The sequence below is a fragment of the Bos indicus x Bos taurus genome, chromosome 13, assembly GCF_003369695.1.
Source record: "Bos indicus x Bos taurus breed Angus x Brahman F1 hybrid chromosome 13, Bos_hybrid_MaternalHap_v2.0, whole genome shotgun sequence".
Taxonomy (NCBI): Eukaryota; Metazoa; Chordata; class Mammalia; order Artiodactyla; family Bovidae; genus Bos; species Bos indicus x Bos taurus.
Window position 1 is genome coordinate 13,549,045 of NC_040088.1, and position 26,519 is coordinate 13,575,563.

A 26,519-nucleotide genomic window follows, 5' to 3' on the forward strand; every position below is an offset into this window, starting at 1 on the left:
AATGTCTTGAGACAGCCCTTCAGATGTGTGAATACAACCACGATGTCCCCACTTAGTCGCCTTTTCTTTGGTCAGCCATCCCTCAGGAAAGACTGCGGGTCCCTTTCTCTCCACCGGGGTTCTTCCCACCGTCTGGCCGCAGTTTGTCGTCAGTCACTCTGCTAGAACGCGTGGCCGGGTCTGCAGCCTGTTCTCCGGGTCCCTTTCTCTCCACCCGGGCTCTTCCCACCGTCTGTGGCCGCAGTTTGTCGTCAGTCACTCTGCTAGAACGCGTGGCCGGGTCTGCAGCCTGTTCTCCGGGTCCCTTTCTCCCCACCCGGGTTCTTCCCGTCGTCTGGCCGCAGTTTGTCCCGTCAGTCACTCTGCTGGAACACGTGGCCGGGTCTGCAGCCTGTTCTCCAGAAGTGGTTCCGTGTGCAGACATACAGTCAAGCGTGCGTTACTTTTTTTTTCTCGTTAGCAAATCGCTGGTTGCTTACATCTCTGCACGTGATCTGCTCTCAGGCCTGGCCTCTTCCAAGAGGTGCTTGTGCAATTGAGTGTTTCCTTCTAGATGAGTGTCACTTGGGACTTGCGGAAGGCTCTTCAGTATCTTCATGTGAGTCATAAGTAAAAGTGAGAGACAGGGGAGGCCCATGCAGAGCTCTGTGGAAACCTCCCTCCACGTGGACAGGAATCCCCTAATCCTAGGCTTTTTTGAACTGTGGTGTGCATACAGATGACCTGGGGCTTGGGCTAAAATGCAGGTTCTGCTTCAGTAGTTCTGAGTGCAGCCTGAGATTCCATCTTTCTAACAGGTTGCCAGGTGATGCTGATGCTTGCGGGTTGGGTCAGGTCATACTTTGAATAGTGAGGCCCAGTTTTGGGTAAGAGTTGTTGATGAGAAAAAATCCTGCCATGTTTGGATAGCTGTCCTGTGTCCATCAGATCCCCCGGAAGATACTCTCTGCTTCAGATTCTTGATCCCTTATTCAGAGGTCCCTCTCCTACCTCACTAAGTAGATGAAGCAAACAACAGCGCTGCTGTTCCGCCCTCTTGCCAGTGGCATGTACCTTCTGTGTATGTCTGGTGGACTCTTTAGTCCAGCCCGACAGGCTGTTTGTTATCCAACATATTTGGTGTCTTTTCAAGTTTCTCATCTTCAGGACATTTAATAAAGTGCTCATGGAAACTGAGCACTTTAAAGTTTTTATTAATATGGTATAGCTTCATATACCAGAAAGTTACGCAAAGAGAAACTAACTGGATACTTAGTTTTTAAAACATTGGTTATAAGATAAAGTGTTCCTGATAAAAATCTTTTATAAGAAATATTATGGAGCATTCAAATTTTTTTTTTTTCACTCTACTGGAATTTGGAGAAAATGGATGCATTGTTGAAATCACATTCCTAAGCTGGAAGAGCCTCGTGTAGCTGGCGGCGTTTCAGTAACAGATTAGCGAGTGAGTCTGGAGAAGACCAGGCGGGGAGGTCATGAGCACCTGAGCCCCCTTTTCTCCAAGCTTTTATTCTCTTAGCTCATGGAACAGGTACATTTCTTTCAATCTTTGTTCCAAGCAGGTAAGACTGTGGCCAAGACTTTTTTGGTCATTTCAGGGGATGATTATTATGTCAGAATTTAGAGGAAAAAAAAACTATTTACACTTATTTTGTAGAGCTTACTGTGACCTGATCAATAAGGTGTGTCTTAGCAGCAGGGATTCTCTACCTCCTTGTAAGATGAACTGTTTCCTCAAAGCCAGAGGATTTGGCTAATGTTCTTGACAGAGATGTTTTGCTTTGAAACATTCTGCATCCCTAAAAGGGTGGACGCTTTTAGCTCAGAGTTTGTGCTTAGAACATGACTAGCTTTTTTCTTTGCTGAGCAGACCTCTAGGATGCAGTGTTCTTGATGTGGGAGCTTATCAGAGTCACTTCCAGAGTGCAGCCTGCCCAGTGCCTTCGTTGTGGGCAGTGTAGAGCCTGAGTGGTGCGGTTACTGCCGCACACACGCATGCACACACACGAGTCCTGCGGTCCCTTAAATTTTTCCTGTGTAGGCACCATTTCCTCCCCCCCCCCCCCAGTGGAACAGAAGGAGTTTTTTTTTTTTACTTGAAAAATAACTGATTTACAGTGTTTCAGGTATACAGCAAAGTGATTCACTTACATAAATGTATCTGCATGTGTGTGTGTATATGTATGTGTATAGCACAGAGAACTATATTCAATATCTAGTAGTAACCTATAATGAGAATCTGAATATATGTATATATATTCACACACACACACATATATTTCCCTGTGCTTTACAGTAAGTCCTTGTTGTTTATCTATTTTATATACAGCAGTGTGAATCTGTTAATCCCAGAGTCCCAATTTATCCCTCCTCCACGTTTCCTTCCTTTGAACACAGTAGGTATGTCCACCACTCTGGAAGGTGTGCATCCACCGGAAAACCAAAACCCCTCCCTCCCTAGGTTCTTAAAGCCCCTAAGCCCTGAGTTCATCACTTGAGCCAATGGAGGACAGACGTGGAGCGACGTGTTGCTACCGTAGTTCACCCATTAATCTCCTCCTTGTCCGTGCTGGTTTTCTGGGATGAGTCAGTTGTTGCCCTGTTCTTTCAGCAGCTCACATGCACGCACAGGTACAGCAATAACTGTGCTTTCCCTTTAACACTTTTGTTTTAATTACAGTAATTTTCTAATATGTATTACAAGCCTCCACTAACCCATCATGCAGCCTCCACAATGTCAGCAGCTTTCTAATCTTATTTCATTTCTTTCCCATCCCTCATTCATCCTCTTCCTTACCCACAACCATACATGGTCTTTCCCCTGGCCCCCGCCGTCTTCTGGTCTTTGAAAGCAAATTCCGGATGCCCTGTCATTTCATCTGTAATACTTCAAGTATGGAACATGACAGAGAAGACTTTTTAATTGAAGTCTAATATACATAAAGAAAAATGAACATAAGTGTAGAGGCTGGTGCATTTTCATAAACTGAATGGGCCTGTGTCACGAGCACCCAGGTCAAGCAGCAGAACATTACCATTACGGAGCTGTGGACTTTGGTCTTTTCTGGATAAATTCAGTGTTAATATCCAACTTATCCTTCACTAAATATTCTGAAACTATTTTAGTGCATAATTGAAGCTTTTATGGTATGTCTACAATTTAAGTAAATGTAAATTTTCTTTCCAATATATAAAATACAATTAGACTAATTCTGGCTTAAAGAAAAAAAGTATTATTAGTCTCAGTGAGTTGATTACTCCACCACTCTTGATGAATGTGTTTAGATAATTTTGACTCCTAAATACTAAAAACAGTGTCTTCCAAACATATCCTAAGAGTTAAATCCTTTAAGTAGACATTAAATTAGGAAATTCTAATCACAGGAGAAAGACAACAGTAACAAAATATAAGGCTTCGACATTGGGAATGATCAGGCTGCTTTATTTTCAGTGAAAAATAAGCAGTAATGCCCATATTCAGTCCAAGTTGAAAAGTAGTGACTTAAATGTTTAAAAACAATGATTGAAAAATAGTACTGTAAAAACCTATGACTATAGTGCCATTAACGTACCTAAAATTAGTAGTAAGTTCTTTAATACATTTAAATAGTATATTAAACTTTTCCTTAATGCTTAGAATGGTTCTTTTATATTCATGCTTTGGTTGATGGCCCATATAAAAATTACTATCGATTTGGAAGATATATCTCTTAGTCTGTCTTTTATCATTTTCATATAACCAGTGCTCGTAGAGTGCTTATGCTCTGTGCTTGCTAAGTTAATTACAAAGCCACATGTCATTTCTGTTATAATTATTGAATCTTTGATTAGAGGAGAAGATATTTTAAAAATCAATCCAGCCAACTTTTCCAAACCTAAACTCACTTGGTTTAGTGCAACAAGCAACTTACAGACATTGCTGTAGCCCTCCTTCTGCAAAGTCTTTTGTATTATTCTGGATTTGCCTCTTTCCTGGCAGAATTTCTCATCTTATTTCCATACATTCTCAAGTTTTATGTGAATTCTACTCTCCTTTCTTCTCGTTATCATGTAGACAGTTTACCTTGAGGTTATGTGATTCTCCTTCCACCACTGAAAGGAACCCTGCATGGTAGGGAGAAAAATGTCTGGGTTGAAATCTCAGTTCTCCCATATACTGTGTGACCAGAGGCTATGTGTTTAACCACCCCGATTATTTATAACATGTTTAATTCCTTTTCAGTGGCCTGCATCAAACAATACCACAAATTGTTTGAAATATCCAAAAGTTCTCCAAATTTGTAAGCAGGGAGGAAGGAAATTATTGGGTCACTGCTTGTCTTCCCAAATTACAACTTAGGGAGCCAGGGGGGGGGGCCCCCAGATGCAGAGATTGGGAGAGGAGAACCAGGAAGGGAGATGGTGAACAGTATTTACTGAGTGCCTGGAATCGCTTTTCCATGCGCTCACTTGGACCTCGTGACTGCCCTGGTGATTTTATGACCAGTGTAACACTGCGTCTGCCAAGGTAGCCAAGTGGTTAAAAGCAATAGTCTGGGTTGAAATTCTTGCCTTGCCCCTCTGTGACCTAAGGCAGGTCCCTGGGCCTCTCTGTGTCTGATTCCTTGTCAATAGCAGGGAGGTAATGAGCATCTGTTTCATAGGGTGTTGGTGAGGGTTAGATGAAATTAGTGTGTAATGTGCCAAGCACAGTCCCTGTATGTAATCAGCGTTCAACAAAACAAAGTGGTGTTTATCCTTTACTTCTTTTTAGATTTAACTCTCTTTTTAAAGGAAGGCTGTGGAGTTTTTAATAGCTTAATGATTTTAAAATTGTGACCACAGATTTAGCAGATTTTTCAGCAATCACAACATAACTTTATCAAGTACTTTCCTTTCCTATAAGTACTTTCCTTTCAAACCTGTCATCTGTAAACCTTCTTACTCACTCCAGTGTTGACTGTGCCTCAGAATGTATTTGGACTTCTTAATAATTTTTAGTGTATAGGTGTCTTTTTCCTAAAACTACAACTAAGATCAAAGTGAATTCTTACATAATTAAATCTACTCAACAAACTTTTATTGACCACCTACTATGTGTCACCTACTGCTAGACACTAGGATAACAGCAGTGAACAAATAAGACAGGGTCATTTCCCTATGGCATCTGTCATCTAAGGAGCAACAAGCTTTCACCACCTTGGATTTTGTAAAAAAAAAAAAAAAAAAAAAATGAAAGCACTAAATGACATTGTTAAAACCACTGAAAGGAAAAATGCAAGTTTTGGAATATTTTATAGATACGCCCAGTGCTTTTTGGTACAAGGTCATATCCATGACATGTTACCCAAAGGATGACAGATGCCTTTTTTATGAATAAAATGAGATGTACTGAGGAAAATGCTGATCTGTATCCATGCAATGATGTAACCAGCCCTTTAAATTCAGATTTGAAGTAAAACAAGGAGTTCCTTTATTTCTTCTCCGTTTGTGACATTGGAGTCACTCGTTCATGAACTTGAAATCGGAAGCACAGTTTCGTTAAACAACACAATTGAAGCTAAATTATCATTCACCAGTGGCCTGGTGATGACTGAAAATAACTCTTGGTTATGCACTTGAGTATTGGCCCAGCTCTGGTCCAGACTGGAGCTGGAGAGTCCCAGGCCCTTGTCTCCTCAGAGGATACCTCTTGGCCCCACCACCCTAAGAACAGGGAGAAAGGAGACCAGCTAAGAACACAGAAGAGTGGAGGGAAAAGATGTTTTTTCCTCCCCTACAGTTTCTGGTGACCGTGAGGGGATGGCTGGGACACTCACTAGCTCCAGAAGCTGCAGAAGGGGTCTTGTGAAAACTGACAGAAGTCAATGAAAAATGAGAATTCCTGCCAAAGTCGGCTCTCCCAGATCTCTGTCTATAGTGCTTGGTCAGGAGAGGAAGCCAGTTGCGTTTTACCCCTCCTCCTTCCCTGAAAGTTTCACAATCAGCTACAAGCAAGCATGCTCCAGGATACCATCACTTGAACAACTACCAGGCCAGTGGACTGAAAGTGCCCCTTATTAACTGCTCCATTACTCACCTCACATAGAAACCTAACAAGGGGGCATTTACTCTACTGCCTCCTGAAATGAGACACAACTCTTTGAATGGGCAGACTGGTTTCCAGGGCTGAGCCTGATTCCGGTTAATGGAGAAGGAGCCTAATCCCTAAAGAATGGCATGTAAGTTTATAAAGAACCTGCCAAGAAAGGCTTCCCTGGTGGCTCAGTAGTCAAGAATCTGCCTGCCAGTGTAGGAGACACAGGTTCCATCCTTGGTCCAGGAAGATCCCACATGCTGTGGAGCAACTAAACCTGTGCACCACAGCTGTTGGGCCCGCGCTTTAGAGCCAGTGAGCTGCATGCCCTAGAGCCTCTGCACTGCAACAAGGGAAGCTACCGCAATGAGAAGCCCAGGTACTGCAACTAGAGAGTAGCCCCTGCGTGCTGCAGCTAGAGAGAGCTCGTGCATAGCAATGAAGACCCAGTACAGTCAAAAAATAAATTAATTAATTAAATTATGTTTTTTTAAAAAAAGAACCAGCCAGGCTTGTGGTGGTGGCACACGTGACTGATGGATCTTTTGGATTTAGGTGCCTGCAGTGGTTTCAGTATATGTTCAGTGTTACAGTTGTTCCTGGGTCCTTTGCTCCCCCCCCCAAAAAAACCAAAACAGAGCATCTGTTATGTTCCATTAGTTAGCATGTCTAAAAAGTGTGTTGATATCTTAAAACTTTCCAAATATTTGTGTTTATTCAGTTTTAACATCTTAATGTTAAATAATTGCAAATAAATACATTTTTTGTTGTTGTTCAGTTGCCACATCATGTCTGATTCTTTGCAACCTCATGGGCTGCAGCCTGCCAGGCTTCCCTGTCCTTCACTATCTCCCAGAGTTTGCTCAAACTCATGTTCATTGAGTTGATGATACCATCCAACTATCACATCCTCTGTCTCCCTGTTCCCTTCCTGCCCTCAGTCTTTCCCAGCATCAGGGTCTTTTCCAATGAGTTGGCTCTTTGCATCAGCTGACCAAAGTATTGGAGCTTCAGCATCAGTCTTTCCAATGAACATTTAGGGTTGATTTCCTTTAGGATTGACTGGCTTGATCTCCTTGCTGTCCAGGGGACTCTCAAGAGTCTTCTCCAGCACCACAGTTCAAAAGCATCAATTTGGTGTTCAGCCTTCTTTGTGGTCCAACTCTCACATCTGAATATGACTCTTGGAAAAACCATAGCTTTGACTAGATGGATGGGCCTTTGCCAGCTAAGTAATGTCTCTGGTTTTTCATACGCTGTTTGTCATAGCTTTTCTTCTAAGGAGCAGGCGTCTTTTAATTTCATGGCTGCAGTCACCATCCGCAGTAATTTTGGAGCCCAAGAAAATAAAATATGTCACTGTTTCCATTTTCCCCCCACTTATTTGCCACGAAGTGATGGGACCAGATGCCATGATCTTAGTTTTTCTGAATGCTGAGTTTTATGCCAGCTTTTTCACTCTCCTCTTTTACCTTCATCAAGAGGCTCTTTAGTTCCTCTTTGCTTTAAATAACATATATAAATAAACATAATTATAGAGCCCCGAGATTCAAAAGAGCTTTAAAAATAATTTAGGATTGTCACCCTTATAGTGCAAAAATACATTCGGCCTATGGCCAGCACCTCTGGTGATGCTGCTGCTGCTGCTAAGTCGCTTCAGTCGTGTCCGACTCTGTGCGACCCCATAGACGGCAGCCCGCCAGGCTTCCCCGTCCCTGGGATTCTCCAGGCAAGAACACTGGAGTGGGTTGCCATTTCCTTCTCCAATGCATGAAAGTGAAAAGTGAAAGTGAAGTCGCTCAGTCGTGTCCGACTCTAGTGACCCCATGGACTGCAGCCTACCAGGCTCCTCCATCCACGGGATTTTCCAGGCAAAAGTACTGGAGTGGGGTGCCATTGCCTTCTCTGACCTCTGGTGATAGAGAATGTTTAACTATAGGGTAGGGGCTATGGGCATATAACAGAAAGGTCAGAATTTGTTAAAAGACAGAAATGGTAGTTATCTGTAGGAAACTTTTAGGCCCTATCTGTAAGTAGTTATTTTTAATGTTATTTTCCCAAATAATATTCTGGCCACTTAAGACTTCTCTCCCACAGCCCAGTTCTGCCTGTGGACTTCCAGTTTGTAGCCCTTCCACTAAACTCTGACACTGGGCTTGAGAAACATCCCAGGCTCTTTTTAGTTTTCTTAATTTGTAACTACCATGGTAGTCCATCCTAAAGGAAATCAGTCCTGAATATTCATTGGAAGGACTGATGCTGAAGCTGAAACTCCAATACTTTGGCCACCTGATGTGAAGAACCAACTTACTGGAAAAGACCCTGATGCTGGGAAAGATTGAAGGCAGGAGGAGAAGGGGACGACAGAGGATGAGATGGTTGGATGGCATCACCAACTTAGTGGACATGAGGTTGAGTAAACTCTGGAAGTTGGTGATAGACAGGGAGGCCTGGTGTGCTGCAGTCCATGGGGTCGCAAAGAGAAGTACACGACTGAATGACTGAACTGAACTGATGGTAGTATATGGTTTTAACCATGTATTCAATTAGCTAATATTTTTTGTGACTATTTTGCACCCATCACTATTATAGGCAAAAGCTATGATGGCACCAAGCCAAAAGCAGCTGCCTCCATGGAGATGGAGAGTTTCTGAATGAGTAGCCCTAAAGTTGCCATGGAATGTTAAATAAAGGAGATGGATCAGTTCTGAGACAGATGATGATTCTGGCTTGGGACACAGTGAGCATGGCAGGCAGTGGACCACCTGATAGCAGATATCTGGTAGCAGCTAGCTCTGTAGTTGAGAGAAAGCTGGCCTTGGGGATTGTTGGCACAGAAGATGGGATTTGAAGCGATCAGAGGAGAGAAGATCAGCAGGGAAAGTGAGTGGTCTGAGAGAAAAGAGTCTGGGATGGCAGGCTGCTTGGGGCCTTGCAAAGTATTGATACAAAGTAGATGTTTATGAACTCATTTATTTGGTCAACAGTTGTGTTCCTTTTGAAGTAACAATGTAATCATTCATTTTTTGGTAATTGTCACATTATGAAGCATGTACTATTTTCTTGTCACTTTGGGGAAACGCTTCTATTACAAAGGTTGGAGAAATGGAGGTTTTTGTGTAATAATCTTTCTTTCTTTTCTCTATTAAGATTTGTGCAAATAATTCACAAACTTTTAGCAGCCAAAAATTACACAAGTACAGGGAATAATGTTTGTCCCTTTTATCTCTCTCCTCCCCTCTTCCCATCCAAGACTTTTCAGAGACTTTCCATGTACTGTTCCTGAGAGAAGTTGTGTTCTGAACAGTGTCTAGGTTGGAGATTGGAGAACACAAGTCCTTGTGTGTGTCTTTGACTCACACTGACTCTGTGTGTGTATGTGTGTGTGTTTTAGTTGCTCAGTTGTGTGTGACTCTTTGTGACCCCATGAAAGCCTGCCAGTCTCCTCTGTCCATGGGATTCTCTAGGCAAGAATACTGGAGTAGGTAGCCATTTCCTTCTCCAGGGGACCCTCCCAACTCAGGGATCAAACTTGGGTCTCTCGAATTACAGGCAGATTCTTTACCATCTGAGCCACCAGGGAAGACCCACAGTGACCGTAGATGAGTCACATTAATGTTCATTTGCTACCTCCCCAGGAGATGTGCTTGCCTTTGCCCTTGGTGGTGGGCGACCTCATTCAACTGCATAGTTAGTAGGTAGCTGGAGCTCCATATTGTAGGCCTTTAGAAGCTCTGCTACAGCTGGACAGATTCAGGTTAGGGAGAAAATCTCATTTCCAAGGTATAGAACATTCTTGGTGTGTGAACACATGCATATATGCACAAGTGCACACACTCATATACATACATGTACGTACCCAGATGGAATACTTGAAGAGCTATGACTTACCTTTGGTAATGGACTGAATCTTAGGTGTTATTACTTGTACCAGTCTCTAGCTGATCAAAATAATTATCTTTTGGGAATGTTAGTGAGAAGCAGTCACGAGACCCTGTACATTTGATTAGGTTCCTTATTTGCCCAGTTTCTCTGCATGTAATGGACCTAGGTTTCTAGAGTTGGTGTTTGACTGTCGTTAGAGGTGACTTTGTTAGAGGCAGTTAAGAGCCTAAGTGTGTCTAATGGACCTGTGCAGCATTATCTCCACAGTGTTACACATGCATAAAAACAGGTCCTTGAGGAAGACTGTTACTTGGTAGGGAGGATGAAAAGAGAAATTCTGTGATTGCCCTTAGTGTTTGCAGCATTATCACAGGATCTAATATTTAAATGAAAAATTAGTCTAGAGCAAAACCACTGAAAGGGTGCTGAGTAATTTTTTGACAACTCGCCGATCTCTGGTCTTCCTTGTTTTGGTGAAATAGTAACTTCGTGGATGTGGTTGGTAAAGTTAGAAACCTGGGAGAAACCCCCCAAATATCTTCATTGTGCCTTCCTGCTTAAATGATGGTTTTAGGGGGCTATGAAGGCTTCCCTGGTGGCTCAGAGGTTAAAGCGTCTGCCCGCAATGCGGGAGACATGGGTTTGATCCCTGGGTGGGGAAGATCCCCTGGAGAAGGCATTGGCAACCCACTCCAGTATTCTTGCCTGGAGAATCCCATGGACGGAGGAGCCTGGCGGGCTACAGTCCACGGGGTCGCAAAGAGTTGGACACAACTGAGCGACTTCACTTTCACTTCCACTTTCAGGGGGCTATAGGAGTCTAAGTTTAAAATGTTTTTTTTTTTTTCCTGCAAAACTTGGTAGAAAATGTTTCATTTGTGTTTTAGCATTTGGTGTTACAGATATGAAGTCGGGTGCAAACCCACTTTTCCTTTTGTTATGGTTACACCCTGCCATCCTCTCCTAACTTAAATTGCCAGGGTCTCTTTCTTGAAATTAAAAAATCTTCACCAAGTTGTATTTCACTGTTTCTTTTTTCAGTGTTGATATCAACCATTGGCAGACCCTTTCAACCTAGTACTCAATTCCCTCTTCAGAACTTCAGAGACATTTGGTCGTTTTCTTTGACAGTTTTCCCCTCTCCATCCCTTCACCTTAAAAAAAAAATAGATGTATATTAAACATATGTTGGATCATCCGGATTTATCCCCTTACCCCATGTTTCTTATCGCTTGGTTTGGGAGAATTTATCTGTTCAGTCATCTAGATCACTACTTCTATCTTTGATCATGCTCCTTTTGCTATCCAGGCTTCCCTGATGGTTCAGTGATAATCTACCTGCAGTGCAGGAAATGCAGGAGATGGTTTGATCCCTGGGTAGGGAAGATCTGAGGAAATGGTAACTCACTCCAGTATTCTTTTGTAGAAAATCCCATGGACAGAGGAGCCTGACGGGCTACAGTCCGTGGGGCTGCAAAGAGTCAGACACGACTGAGCATCAGGGGCACAAGCACTTTTGCTATACAGAGATTTGCTGCGGAGGACTTTAAAAAATAATTTTTTTTTAGTTCCATTTCTTTATTCTCCAGTAGTAGCTTTTAGTGTTGCTTTTCTCCACCTTAGTATCCTTACAGATCTTTGAAATGGTATCTTCACAGATCTTTCAGAGAATGCAAAACTGATTTTATTTCCTTTGTTAATAACCTGGTTTCCTCTGGGCTTGGTTCCTCTATTCAATTTGGTGCCTGTTTTCAGGCATCTATTGTTTTTCTTACAGTTTTATTCTTAGTTGGTTTTCTGTTCATATTTCTAAATAAGGATCCAGGTCAGAGGTGCATTAAATTATCTGGAGAGAATTTAAAGCACTTTGGCAGTATGAGTCTTTAAAAAAGTTCATACTCTTTGACCCAGGGATTAAAATACTGACAGTTTATCCCAAGGAAATAATCATAGGTTAAGGCAATAATTTATGAACAGAAATGTTTATCTCTACTTTATAAAGTAAAAAAAGCTCAAATATACATACTCAAGTTTCTGACACTGAACAGTTTTTAAATTTTGTAACATCTCTGCAGCTAACAAAATTCTACAGGCAAGATGAAACTAACAAAATAAAAGTTTAGATAGACTTTAATAAGATAGGGAAAATGCTTATGTAGTTTTTAGTGATGCTGAGTGAAAAAAGACATACTCTGAAATGGACTTATCTAGAATATCAACTCTATAAGAAAAACATACATGCAAAGAAAAGTAAAATTAACAATCGTGATTGTTTTTTTGTTTGAATTATGTGAGTTTTCCCCCTTATAGTCTTATACTTTTCTGTATTTTCCACATTTCAGCAGTAACTATATTATAATCAGAAAAAGAATCAATATTATTTTTTAAATTGCCAAGCTGTCTCACAGAGAAATAAGAATGGCCAATAATCACACGAAACTATTTAATTTCAGTAGTAACAAAAAATGCAAAGAATGCTCAATGACATGGAAAATGTTTGTTACATAAATTTAAGTGAAAAAATAGTAACTATGCACATTACGATCTCAATTTGGTTAAAATTGTGTGTATGAAATGTTGACAAGTGCTTAGTTTTGGATAGGGAATATTTTTCAGAAGACTTTTAATTTTCTTCTTTATGCTTATGATCTTGGAGTATGTGAGTTTTCTTCCCCTATAGTCTTCTGTATTTTCCAGTTTTCCTATACCGAATGTGTATTGCTTTTACAATCAGGGGACGTTTTTTCACACATTTCTAATGTGTGTAATACCGAATTAGTCTTTCCATCCTCTACACTAGACTTTGTGCCCTGAAAACATTCTTAAAATATTTAACTTGGATGTTGAGTGAGAGAAATTTGAGGGAATTCTTTATCTAATTCAGTCTTAAGACTTAAATGCTCTGGCATAAATTTCACGCTACTTGGAAGGGGCTTATCTTTGTCTTGTCTTTAGGAGTATATCTGAGTACTTTGAACAAACATCCTGCCTCTTCCTCAGAATGGTAGCCACATAGGTGCAACACAACAGAAATCTCTTTGGCCATTTTTAATAAAGACTGTGGAATTCTGTTTCCTGAAAATTGAGATATAATTTACATACAGCAAAAATGTGCAGATCTTAACTGTATAGTTTAATAAGTTTTGGCAAATGTTTACACCCATATAAATACCTCCTCAACAATCTATAGGACACTTTTGTTGCCGCAGAGAAGTCCGCTCATGCCCCTTCTTGTCAGGCTTCACGTCCGAACATAAACTCCGTTACGATTTTTACCACCGTACGTTAATCATGTTTCTTCTAGGACTCCACATAAATAGAATCGTACAGTATATTTTCTTTTATGTGCAGCTTCTTTTGCTCAATGTGATTTTGAGAGTCTTCTGTATTGGAAACTCTTTTTGGCCACACCATGCAGCATGGAAGATCTTAATTCCCTGACCAGGGATCGAACCTGTGCTCCCTGCAGTGGAGTCACGGAGTCTTAACCACTGGATGGCCAGAGAAGCCCTTTTCAATCACCGAGTAGTATTCCATTGTGTCAATCCCGCCATTTGTCTGTCCATCCTCATGTTGACCGACATGTAGGCTGTGTCCCGCTTTGGGCCATTTTAAACCAGGGATGCTGAGTTTGTAGCTGTGTCCTCACCGCACCCCCTGACCCCTCCCCTGCTTTTCTTTTCCTGACTAGTAGTGCTTGCAAGTCAGGGCTGGTTTCCAGGAGCTTGTAACTAAGACTACCACAAAGAGATCAGAGAACGAACGTGAAGTGGGCCCGTCAAAGCCAAGGCAGATGCCGCTGGGGTTTAGCTCCTGGGCACAGAATGGCAGGCCTGCAATTAACTGAAAGCTCCTTTTATAGAAAGAAAAAAGAGAAAGAGCCAAGCAGTGAAAGAGCCCAGGGCACCCGGTTGGGGACCACGAGAGCCATTACCACATTAGATCCAAATCACAGCCCTTGTTTGAGGCGACATAGGACACTGAGTGTTAACTACACGAGTGTGGGGTGAGGGCCTCCTCACCCTAGCCGGCCCCACAGCAGGTGTTGCCCAAGTGCCCATCTGGGCTCCCTTCTGCCGGGGTTTCTGGGGTCAGGGGAGCATGGAAGCACTTGGTGTGTGGCCCCTGACTGCTCTGCCAAGAGAGCTACAGAAAAAGAAACCCCACAGCCTCTGGGGCACGTGATTTGATAATTGAGAAAAAACTCCCCCCAGGCCCAAGTGGCTGTCACGCATTCAGCTTTATTACCCAAGAGCAGCAATTATGAGTCTAGGCTTGAGAGGCCCAGGATGTCTGTCTCTGGGATGGAAAAGGACCCAGTACCCCCTTCCCCCATTGCATTCCTTGTAGAGTTCATTTCCATCTGCTGTACCTCCCATCAAGGAGAACACGGTCTTTACCCCATTTCATGGGGAGAACACGGTCTTTACCCCATTTCATGGGGCCCTGCCACTTTCTCCCGCCTTTCCCCTGCTTCTTGACCCAGAGTCAGATGAACAGCATGCAGACAGAGCTGAGGAAGTGTGGAGAGAGCAGTGCAGTTGCTCACTCAGAGTATGGAACCTGCTCTTAGAGGGTGGGAGATGGTGTGGGCCCTAAAGACGGGACCCCGTGAGGCAGTGGCAGGACCAGAGCAGAGGGTGCCCTCTCCACCGGCCCTGTGATAAGGGCTTTCCAGTTCCTGAAGAATTGGTGGCAAAACTCATGCCTTGAGCGTGAGCCTGCCGTGGATGTTATACTGACCAGCTTTGCTGCAACTGTGCTGAAAGGATCCTTTGATCTCTGCAGTGCGTGCAGCCAGCGAGCTGTCCACTCTGTGTCCCCCCGTGGCCAGCTGTCCCCTCCTTGTCTGTTACCTCACTGCCTCAGGTACTACCTGCTTATCTGGTCTGCATTTCTTGCCCAAGTCTACTTTTTTCCCCCTTGTCTCCTTATTTTTGCCCTTTTCAACTTAAACTTTCTGGTCAAAAACGAAAATAAACCAAACAAACATCAGACCTTCTAACTTTGCCTTAGCTAACATTCCCTGCCAAGGCACTGACCCTGAGCACCTGCCAGAAGATATTTTTATTGCCTTTGCTTTCATTATAGATGACAAAATACGTGGAATTGGATTTCTTTTTCCCAGGATTTGGTTGCTAGTTGTTTATCTCAAGACCAGATGGTATTTTCTGATTGAAGTTATTTATAAGCAGTTTGATTCTTAAAGCCTTTAAAATTTTTTTTATTTTATTTTTAGTTGGACGATAATTGCTTTACAGTGTCGTGTTGGTTTCTGCCACACATCGGCATGAATCAGCCACGGTATACATATGTCCCCTCCCTCTTGAACCTCCCTCCCACCCCCCTCCTATCCCACCGCTCTGGGTTGTCACAGAGCACCATCTTTGGGTTTCCTGACTCGTACAGCAAATTCTCATTAACTGTTCTACATATGATACTGTGTATGTTTCAATGCTACTCTCTCAGGTCATCTCACCCCCTCCTTTTTCCACTGTATCCAAAAATCTGTCCTATATATATCTGTGTCTCCTGTGCTGCTCTGAAAATAGGATCATCAGTACCATCTTTCTAGATTCCATACATATACATTAGCATACAATATTTGTCTTTCTCTTTCTGACTGACTTTACTCTGTATAATAGACTCTAGGTTGGTCCTCCTCATTAGAACTGATTCAGTTGCATTCCTTTTTATAGCTGAGTAATAGTCCACCTTGTACATGTACCACAACTTCTTTGTCCATTCTTCTTTTTTTAATTACCATTGTATTTTTTAAAATTTATTTTATTTTTTAATTTAAGGATAATTGCTTTACAGAATTTTGTTGTTTTCTGTCAAGCATCAACATGAATCAGCCATAGGTGTAGATATGTCCCCTCCCTCTTGAATCTCCCTCCCATCTCCCTCCCCATCGTACCCCTCTAGGTTGATTCAGAACCCTTGTTTGAGTTCCCTGAGACATACAGCAAATTCCCCTCGGCTATCCATTTTACATATGGTAATGTAAGTCTCTGTGTTACTCTCTCCATACATATCACCCTCTCCTCCCCTCTCCCTGTGTCCATAAGTCTGTTTTCTGTTTCTCCATTGCTGCCTTGCAAACATCAGTACCATCTTCCTAGGTTCCATGTATATGCATTAGTATATGATATTTATCTTTCTCTTTCTGACTTATTCCATTCTGTATAATAGGCTCTAGGTTCATCCACCTCATTAGAACTGACTCAAATAGATTCCTTTTTATGGCTGAGTAATATTCCATTATGTGTATGTACCACAGCTGCTTTATCCATTCATCTTTTGATGAACGACGAGGTTGCTTCCATGTTCTAGCTATTGTGAATAGTGCGGCAGTGAACATTAGGGTACATGTGTCTTTTTCAATTTTGGTTTCCTCAGGGTATATGCCCAGTAGTGGGATTGCTAGGTCATATGGTGGTTTTATTCCTAGTTTTTGAAGGAATCTGTAGTGTTCTCCATAGTGGTAAAGCCTTTTTTGATATTACTGGGCCACCTTGGACCTCGAGTCCCAGGTGACCCATATATTGAGATACACCAAAGCTTTGAAAAGTTGACACTGAACATGGGAACTGAAGCAATCACAGCCCCTCAGACTAATAATCTACTGGTTTTAAGATGACTTTTCTTTTGGGGAATCTATAAATTCCTTGAAATCACTACTCTCAGAAAGCCACAGTTATTTTTTCTGGGTTACTATATTGTCTTCAGTTCTAATTTTGACATGAGTGCAAAGAACAAATTGTGTCCAGCCCAAGTTATGTTTATAACTTCAAACAGTTATCCCCTCATAGTCTTTACCAAAACATTTTCAGTGAAAAGACTTTTAAAGGCTTCCTCCTCTCCCTCCTGATTATAGTTGATACTTTAAGCTGTAACTAACCAAGGCTGTTTTTTTTAAAAAATAAGATTTAATTCTTTTTTTTAAAAAGATAATTTTTTTTATTTTTTGGCTGTGCTGGGTCTTCATTGCTGTGTGGGCTTTTCTCTAGTTGCAGCAGGTGGTGGGGGCTGCTCTCTAGTTGTGGCGTGCAGGCGTCTCATTGTGCTGGCTTCTCGTTGCAGAGTGTGGGCTGTAGAGTGTCTGGGCTCAGTAGTTGTGGCGCTCAGGCTTAGTGCTCTGCAGCATGTGGGATCTTGCCAGATCAGGGGTTGAACCCGTGTCCCTTGCATTGGCAGGTGGATGCTTTACCACTAAGCCACCAGGGAAGCCCAACCCAGGATGTTTGAGCACACATTTGCACACAGTATTTGGCAAAGTAGCTAATTGATGATGATGTTTCATCATCAGTTTTTTAAAGTTTGAACTATATGGAAAGAGAGTTCTTGATTCCGTTCTGTGAAGCCTGTTAAACAACTTACTCTTATCAGGGAACATATAAGATTCATGCATATCAATTCCTCTACTGGGAGCTGACGATGAAAATTAAAACTAACTAAATCAAGGGAATGAAAATCCTTGAATTCTAACCTTCCCCATAAACAAAAGCAAATAGCCAGACCCTGAATAATATGCCTTCCTTCTCTGGAATATGAATACTGAGCTCCTCATGGTAAATAAACTTCATATTTGTGACTAACTTCAGGACATACTTAGTAGATTACCTAGAGATACAACTAAAGGAATTTACTTTATGACATTACCTTATCAAGGATATTTTAAGGTAACTTAAAATTAGTAATATGTTACAGAATGGAAAGATATCCCACGTCCATAGGTTGAAGACTCGATATAAAGGTGGCAGTGCTACCCGATGTGCTTTATAGATTCAGTGAAATCTCTACCAAAGTCCAGGCAGCCTTTTTTACAGAAATGGAAACGTTGATGTTAAAATTCATATGAAATTGCCAGAGACTCCAAATAGTCAAAACAATCTTGAAAGAGAAGGATGGACTCATGCTTCCCAATTAAAAAAAAAAAAACAAAAAACTACAATTGGCCTCTTGCTTTCTGAGATGGCCCACACTCTGTCTATGGAGTGTGTTACTCCCAGGGCTATTCTTACCTTTTTAGATAGACTACATTCTGTCTATGGAATGTATCTCTCTCTAAATCCACTTCTTAATTAAAAAAAAAAAAGCTACAGTCATTAAAACAATGGGGTACTGGCATAAGGATGGACAAAATAGATCAATGGAATGGAATTTAAAAGTCCAGAGATAAACCCATGTATCTATAGTCAGTTGTTTTTGACCAAGGTACCAAGTCCATTCAGTGAGGGGAAGGACCATCTCTTCAACAAATGGTGCTGGGACAACTGGATATCCACGTGCAAAAGAATGCAGTTAGATTCCAACCTCATGCCATATACTAAAATGTACTGAAAATGAATCAGAGACCTAATTGGAAGAGCCAAAACACTCAGAAAAACCATAAGGGTGAATCTTCATGACCTTGAATTTGGTAATGGATTCTTAGAAATGACTCTTAATGGTGTGAGCAACAAAAGAAGAAAAAATGGATATGTTGGACTTCACCAAAATGTACAGCTTTTGTGCATCAAAGGACATTATTAAGAAAGTGGAAAGACAGTCTACAGAATGGGAGAAAATACACAAATCTGAGAAGGGCCTAGTAGCCATAATATGTTTTTAAATAAAAAACTCGTAACAGCTCAGCGACAAAAAGATAAACAACCTGATTAAAATATGGAAAAAAGACTTGGTTGAACATTTATCCAAAGATGGTATACAAATGGCCCGCAATCATGTGAAAAGATGTTCAACATCATTGGTCATTAGGGAAATGCAAATTAAAACCGCCATGAGATACTACTTCACATCCACAAGGTTGGCTATAATTTAAAAACACACTGAACAGAAAACATGAAGTGTTGATGAGGATGTTGGAACCCTCGTGCTTTTCTGGTGAGAATGTGAAATGGTGTAGCCACCATGGAAAACAGTTTGGCAGTTCCTCAAAAAGTTAAATATAGACTTAACATATGACCCAGCAGTTCTAAGTATATGCCCTAAATGATTGAAGACAGGTGTTCAGACAAGTACTTGTACCCAGATGTTCACAGCGGCACCACAGTAGCCAAAAGACGGAAACAACCCAAATGTCCATCAGTGGATGAGTGGATGAGTGAAATGTGATATATGCATACAGTGGGATATTTTTCAGCCGTAAAAAGAAAGTACTGATGCATGCTACAGTGTGGAAGCACCTCAGACAGGATGTCAGGTGAGAGAAGGCAGATGCAAAAGGTCACATACTGTGTGACTGCATTTATATAAAAAATCCATAATAAATTAATCAAAGCAGAAAGGATATTAATGGTTGCCAGGCTGGAACAGGGATAATGGTAGCGACTACTTAATTTCTACAAGATTACATTTGGGGATAGATAACTAAAATCTTTTGGAGCTAGATAAAGGTGATGGATGTACAACATAGTGAATATACTAGATGCCGTTGAACTGTACAGCGGTTAATTTTATGTTACGTGGGTTTTACCTCTAATTTAAAAAATTACATCATCTAGTTTTTGTGATCTCATAAGTAACTGTGGCTTTGCTGTCATAGTTACCTCGTGACTGTTGGAATCCATTTGTTTCGTGGCATTGGGATGTCGGGAAAGTTCTTCCCAGGTGTGGGCAAGAAAACTGGAAGACAGATGATCCCAAGTGGGTGTCTTCCTAGAATACAGATTAAGGAATAGAGTTGTGTTTTTTTTCTCTAACTTGTGGACGCTGGTAAAACTTCTACCTTAGGGGACCCTTGGTTGTTTTAAAGTGTGATCTGGACTGATCAGAACTGGTTTCTTCATTTATTAATTTGAAAAAGCATGTTTAAGGTAACTTCATACTATTTGGAGATGAAGCAGTTTTTGGTTTTATGAAAATTAGGAGTGATTTTTAAAGAAAGTAAGATAAACCTATGGGAGGGCAGTAAAATTTTTCTGATGGTTTGCTGTGTTGCACTGCTAGAGATTTTTGTGGCACTTTCAAAAAGCTTCACGAGTGCTTTTTTGATCATGGAATTGGTGTCAGAATAAGAAATTTCTGTTTTCAGATGGAGCACATGTTGTGAAAAAATTAAAAACCGTAGTTTCTTCTTATTTGATTCTTATACCTGTTTTGTTTTTTGAAGGAGGGACTTTAGGTTAGATTCTGGCAAAAGATCTGAGCTTGAGAAGAGCATCTGACCTAGAAAGGTAGAGGTGCTCTGCCATGATCATGAGGTTTTTCTTTGTGAGTCGAGTTGATGGTTCTGCCCGAGTCCTCCTGCCGCCCCTGTGTTGGACGTGGGCTTGTTTCTCTAGCAGATGGTATTTATGCTAGTGGTCTTGCACGCTCCCACCTGGTTCCTCTTATGACCCAAAATATGCCATCCAGGCTAAGGGTTTGCAGACGTGAGGCAAACAAAGCGAAGTGGTTTGTCGTGAATTGAACCCACAGCTTTTGGTATCATTACCTTCAGGTCCCAATCAATTCAACCCGACAGCAGAAGAATAAATGCCTTGTTTGAGTGAGGGATTTGAAATTTTAAAGTTAGAAGGGATCTGGTAAGCAGGGCAGAATATCTGAAATAAGTGTAACAAGCTGAAGTCATGGCTAAATGTTAAGTATTCGGCTGAAAATCCTGATTGCTTCTGCTTTCCACAAGACTAGGGAGAGTTCCTTTGTGTGATGTTCACTGGATAATTTCTTAAATTAAGAGGTCAGGTTTTTTCATTTGTGGAAACTTTAAAGTTTTTAATAAATTATTTTTTAGGATAGTTTTCCAGCAAGAGCTAGTTTAGCCATTGAGCTACTACGATACCATAAGAGCAGTGAAAGAAAGTGAAATGGGTGGAGGCGGCGACAGCTTCCTGTAGGATCATGTGTGTCCAGGAGCCACTGCCTGTGAAGGGCAGTAAAGAGTGTATTTCCTTGCATAGTTCTGTTAACCTTTCTGTGCCTTACTCTCCTCATCTGGGCAATTAGAATAATAGAATCCACCTCATTGGGTCATTATAAAAGATCGAATGAGTTAATGTAGGTAAAGCTCTTAGAACAGTGCCTGACAGAATAAATGCTTGACAGGAAGGATCACTGGAGCTCCTCTGGCTGGGGGTGCTTTCCTGAGGGGGTAAAATTGTTTCCATTCAGATACCCATGGTCCCAACCCTCTCTTGTGTACCCAGGCACCGTTCAAAGTTCTGAGACCCTCTGGTATACTCACTTTAGAGCCCTTTTACTGGGCATCTCACCCAAAGAGAACACTTTGGGATGAAAATAAAGAATTCAAAAGTAGTGGTTTTTCAGCTATTTCCCAAATAATCTTAAGATTATGTGAAGCCTCTCTGGTCGTTTGTTGAAAACGTAGTTACTGTCTCATTCATTCGCCAGGAATTACTGTGTGCACATCATTGCCACTGGGTAGAATGGGATGACCTAGGGATAAGGGTCAGAGACAAAGAGGACGGTCACAGAGCTCCTTAGCCTGGAACTCACAATCTAGACCGTTTATGCCTCTAGAATCCATGTTAGAAAAACCCAGGCTTTGACTTGAAAGGGCGTCAGAAAATAGCACATCCTTAATGGTATGCATCCTTGAAGCTGTGAGGCCACACCTCAGTGAATTTTATCATTTCTGCTAAGCCATCTCATACTTAGCTAGGAGAGAGAGCTGGAAACTCATTGGTGGAAAGAAATTTTAATGAATCATCTTGTTCTGATCTATTATCAGAGACAAGTTTGCCTTTTTTCCATGAATATTTTTCAGTCACTACTAGCATTTTAAATCATTTTAAATTGCTGGTTTGCACTTTAATGACCCCCTTTTGCTCTCCCCACCGCTTGGTGTTTCTGTTTGTGTACAGTTCTGGAGACTGATGGGATTGGGTCACTCAGTTTCCTAGAATCCACTTTATCTCTTTTCACGTGAAGTGAAGCTTTGCGACTTCTTTTGCAGGACTGGATTGCAGCTGCAGAGGCAACAACTGAACCTTTAAAGATGCATACAGGGCTGCACAAAGAGAAGAGAGAAACTGGAGAAACCAATGAAGTGAGGAGAAAGTATGTTTCCTGGGTAAATAGTATAATTCTCTGAATGTTAAGTTTCTTGCCATGTATCAGTTACCATCAATTTGTCACGCATAGCCATATTTATTGCTGCTAAACATTTTTTTCTCCTTCCTTGACTTTTATTGCTGAGCTCTTTGATCAAATGATTCTTTTTTTGATTAATCCAAAAGGTGTATATTGAATATATAGTTGAGGTGACTTCATAGGTCACTTGCCAGGAGCCTGTTCTATCTTGGGTTGACCATTGGGTATTATAAAAGTAGAGTTGTGTGCTGTGTCTCTTGTAACATACAGGTTTAGTTCAAGGTCAGCTTTTTGGTCTGAGTGCAAAACTTATACTTCTGCTTTATTAAATGACTGATTTGAAAAACTCTGGATACCAAGTTATCCAAGCCATGTTCTTGGCACTGCCCTCTACAATAGGAAACTTAATACTAAAGACAAAGCAGACTGGCAAATAATTAATGTAAATAGCCATAGCTTTCTCTTGATGAAATAGATGTGCCCTAGTAAAGTTATATGTGTGTGTGTATGTGTGAGAGAGAGAGTGTTGGGAACTCATTTTATTGTTACCATGCCTCTCACAAGCTTAGATATTAAGGGTTTTTGTTGTTGAAGTTTTTTTAAGTAAGGGAAATTTATTGCATTATTTATGATTATAAAGAACCTTTCTTCAGTTTGCTGATTAGAATGTTTTGGAAAGAACGCAGAAGAAATGGAGTCAGAGTTATTGCTGGTATGTAGTGGAGGCTCTGTGCGCAGGAGCCAGGCTTGGACAACCCATGAGAGCATCGCTGCGTCTCCACCAGCCTGGGCCGCCCAGCCCATGGGAATTTCCCCACAGTTGTTACTTGTGGAACTTCCTGCTTCATGGTGGATTGTGGCCAGGCTGCTGTTGGCTAGAAGATCCAGTCCTGTTTTCTCTTTCTTTAACTTTGAGTTGCAAGGTGGAGTAAAAACTGTTCAGTGGCCTTTGTGTATCAGTCCTCTAAGCTGAAAGTGGCATGAGGCAGGTTGGTTTGTTTGGCCAGACCACACAGCTGGTGGGAACGTAGTTCCCCAGCCAGGGATCGAACCCATGCCTATAGCAGTGAAAGCACTGTGTCCTAACAACTGGACTGCCAGGCCAGTCCCCAAGCCAAGTTTATCATGAGTGAACTCATGCACACATTTTCTAGTGCTCACCTTCACACCGACTCTGCGTCAGTTACGCTGATCTCCTTATGGTTCTCCAGTTGGTCTGGAATCTTCTCCTCCTGGACAGCCACGTGGCCCCTGCCCGCCTTCTCCTTCAGGTTTCTGCTGGCAGGGGGGATGGGGGGTGGGGGTGGGGGGTAAAGTGAATGCAAAGAGCAGAGCCAGATGGAACAACCAGGGATTTTCTGGGATGCCATTTCCGTACCTGCTCCCTGACCGCCCTGGGCCACCTCACCCAGCTCTAGCTTACCTCTTCTTTCTCTCACTCCACTGTCCTGGGAGTTGTGGTGTCTTGTTCATTCTATACACCATGCTTGTTCAAGTTCATCTTTAAGATCTTTTAAAGCTGATCTTTCACTTCTAAAGGCACATACCATTTGACTCAGCAATTGCATTTCTAGGAATTTATCTCACAGGTAACCTCACACAGATACGCAAGGAATCTTGTACCTCCTCAGTTCAGTTCAGTTCAGTCACTCAGTCGTGTCCGACTCTTTGCAACCCCATGAATTGCAGCATGCCAGGCCTCCCTGTGCATCACCAACTCCTGGAGTTCACCCAAACTCATGTGCATCGAGTCGGTGATGCCATCCAGCCATCTCATCCTCTGTCAGCCTCTGTTAAATCTTCATGCGTGCATCTTGATCTCAGTAGCATCTGGACTGAGACTAATTAGCTGCTGTTGCCACCATTCCGTGGGTCATGTCCCCCTCCACTCACTCGGGCAGCTGCCTGCCTCTTTGCCTGAACTGCAGTGGACTGGAAACACTGGCCCTGCAGCTGACTGTGTCCCCTTTCAGACTTCTTCTTTTGTACTCCTGTTGCATTACAGCAGTCTTTCCCTTCCCATTTGAGAATATCACAGATGGTTTTGCATTGCATTTCTTACATATTTAGGAAATTATATATAATGTAGTGGTATCTTGAGTTAGCTGTACATTAGAATCACCTTAGAAGCATTATAAATTACAAATGTCCAGTCCCACCCCCAGAGATGCTGAGGCAATTTATCTGGGGGGAGTTGTAGGCATTGGCGTTTTTAAAAGCTGCCTGGGGTGATTTTCACTATGGTCAAGTTTGAGGACCATAAATAGTATTGATTTTCTGTATCAATGATGACTTTGGTCACTTTTAAGCTCATTATAACCGTTTAAGTAATTCCTTTGGGTTTGTAAGTTACAGTGATGTTATTTATTTAAAAAATTTTGCCTTGGCCTTTATTGTATTTGTATTTCTTTTTTTTTTTTTTTCATGTTGCTTTTTACTGGAAAGAACGTCTGAGCCTATATTAATTAGCAGCGATGATAAAATGCTACTTAGTTTGTGCCTGTTTTTACTGACTGCATGTCTCATTTCTTCCTTGAAGTATACTGTTATAGATACCTCAAAAAGGGTAAGAAAGTATACCTTTGTTATTAGTTTTAGGATTTTAAAATTAAGAATATCTGTTGGAATTTAACAAATTAATTTTTGGTATCAGATGACATGACACAATTTCAAGGTTTAACGTAGTCCTACTTACTGTTATTTTCTTTTAAATTTTTGAGCATAAATTTTAAGTCAGCTTCATCTAGTTTTCTCTTTTCATTTTTCTTTAACCAGTTTTAGAGTACAGTTCGTAGCATGAACTAGGTAATCTGTACCTTGACTTCTGTTAGGTGTGATTTCTGTAACGTGTTGTGTTTGTTTCTTGAGAGTTTTAAATGATCCACTAATAAGCCATCAGGGACTAGTTGCTTTAGGGGTGGGGGTGTAATTATTTTTAAAGATGTTGGCGGGGAGGGAGGAGGGAGGAGGGTTCAGGATGGGGAACACGTGTATACCTGTGGCGGATTCATGTTGATATATGGCAAAACCAATACAATATTGTAAAGTTAAAAAATAAATAAAATTAAATTAAAAAAGATTTTGGCCAAGCATTTTATAGGTATTTAGAATTTTACATTTTTAATGAAAAATCCACCTGTTCAGTGTTACCCAAATTTGTTAACACGTACCTAGTATTTCCCTACAATTTTATTGCTGCTCTTGTGTCCTGTGTTTCTAGTTTCATGCATTTCCTCTTTTTGTAATTAACTTTACTAGTAGTATCACTTTTAGTCTCTTCAGAGAAATTTTAGCTGACATATAAAACTTTATAGTTTTATATTTGAAGTACAAAATGCAGGAGTTCCATTGGCAGTCAAGGGGTGAGGACTCTTGAGATTTCACTGTGAGCCTGGATTCAATCCCTGGTCAGGGAACTAAGATCCCACAAGCTTCATGGTGTGGCCAATAAATAGATAAACAAACAAATAAATGCAAAATGAAATAGTGAAAAGTCAGTTTCCTCCTCACTCCAGATCTGCAAGCTTGAAGTTCCCTACTTATAGGTGGCATTTCTTACCAGTTTATTATGGGTCCTTCCAAAGTATTTTTTTTTTTTCCAAAGTATTTTTTTTTGCTTTCAAAATATCTAATTCTTTTTAAGAATCAGGCTTTTTTGGTTGGTTGTTTCTCAAGATTATTAGTTTCATTTTTAGTTTTTTCTTTTTTGACAATGCTTAAAGCAATACTTATCTTCAATTCTTCTTTTAATTTTTATTTTATTTTTTCTTTTTTAAAGTCTATAAATTTTTTTAATATAAATGTATTTATTTTAATTGGAGACTAATTACTTTACAATATTGTATTGGTTTTGCCATACATCAGCATGAATCCGCCATGGGTGTACACGTGTTCCCCATCCTGAACCCCCCTCCCACCTCCCTCCCCATCCCATCCCTCTGGGTCATCCCAGTGCACCAGCCCCGAGCATCCTGTATCCTGCATTGAACCTGGACTGGCGATTCGTTTCATGTGCAGTGGTTTTGTTGCATCTTCTAATTTCATTATTGTATTTCAGAGCTTTGTAAGTAGAATATTGTTGGATTTTGTCTTCTGTTCATCCAGTCTTAAAAATTCTATAACTTACGGATGAATTTAGCCTCTTTAATTTGTGGTTGCTTTTGCATTTGTTATGTTTTCTACATATAATGTGTTGTTTAATTTTTATATTGCTTAGTTGTCTCTTTGCTGTTACGCCTTCTGTTTTATGGAGTGTCCTTTTCTTCTTTTCAACTTTAAGACAAAATTTAAAGGTGAACAGTTCTTTTAGTGCTGAAAATAACATTTGTTCCTATATTTATTTACTATCATCAAAGCAAATGCTAGAGCTTTCCTTCCATATAAGGAAACTCAGCTTCTCCCTGTTTTGGCATCCTCTCTTCCTGCTCCTCATCTACTTCCATTATTTTTATCCTTCACATTTAACATTTATTCTATGAAGTGCACCAATTCTTCTGGGCTTCAGCCTGATACTTATAAT

General features: G+C 41.1%; 1 protein-coding gene across 4 annotated transcripts in view; it reads left to right on the forward strand.

Annotated features, from left to right (window-relative positions):
• ZHX3 (zinc fingers and homeoboxes 3) overlaps nt 1-26,519 on the forward strand; it is a 112,951-nt gene that overhangs the window by 21,585 nt on the left and 64,847 nt on the right. For 3 of the 4 annotated variants that reach the window (XM_027558539.1, XM_027558538.1, XM_027558540.1), the window contains exon 2: nt 21,864-21,967. The gene's annotated coding sequence lies outside the window, so the exon portion shown is untranslated. Of the gene's footprint in view, nt 1-21,863; nt 21,981-26,519 lie in introns of all 4 variants that reach the window. The other variant, XM_027558541.1, reaches the window with a different exon arrangement.